Genomic DNA, 904 nt, shown 5'->3' with positions numbered 1-904 from the left:
TATTTTATTTTATTTTATTTTATTTTATTTTATTTTATTTTATTTTATTTTATTTTATTTTATTTTATTTTATTTTATTTTATTTTATTTTATTTCACCATGTTAGGCGTGTTAGGTAAATCGGGGAAGACTTTGTCAGAGGACACCCAGAGGGAGGAAAAAAAAAAAAAAGAAGATTGTTTCTTCAAATAATTCCTTTAGGTAAATACATGTGTAGTCACTCACATGTATTACACTCACATGTAGTAAGGTGCTCTCAAAATACCCCAGCAGTGGTCTTTAAAGATAGTTGATGTAGTGTAGCTCTTACTTGCTTTAGGGTAGCGCTGCTCATCAAGCTAAAAGATGAAATTCCCCTACAATTTTAATAATTTACGTACATCTACATAACTGCTTCAGACTGAAAATGAAGTTTAAGTGTGCTGTGTTCTCTCATTTCTTAGGCGGGGAGGGAAACAAAAAGTGAGCTGATCCATGAGTGAGGTAGATATGTTTTCAAGATCACACTGCATTTTTTCCTTTTGCCTTATCTTCAGCACTGCACGTAACAAAATGTTACAACATTTCATGTTATAACATTATAACAGGAAACATGGTGTATAAACATGTGTCCTTGAGATGGAATGAACTTTTAACAAGTTAAACAAGTTAACAAGTTTTAACAAGTTTAACAAGTTAACTTGTTAGCTGTTATATGATAATAACTGAGTGAGGTTTTGAAGGTTTCTGGTTAAGATTCCCTGAACTAGGAGACAGAAAGTGCTAATGATTAGAATTGTTGTAACTGTAGTCCTTTATATAGGACTGCAGATCATTCCTTTTTCCTGCTGTACTCCCTTCAGCTGGATTTGTGCTAGAACTGTATAGAGGAATGGACAAAACATTCAATAGGCAAAACACTCAG

Source organism: Nothoprocta perdicaria, unplaced genomic scaffold, assembly GCF_003342845.1.
Source record: "Nothoprocta perdicaria isolate Ctin4 unplaced genomic scaffold, notPer1 scaffold_20, whole genome shotgun sequence".
NCBI lineage: Eukaryota > Metazoa > Chordata > Aves > Tinamiformes > Tinamidae > Nothoprocta > Nothoprocta perdicaria.
The sequence above is the reverse complement of the archived record's forward strand: the minus strand, read 5'-3'. Positions refer to the sequence as shown.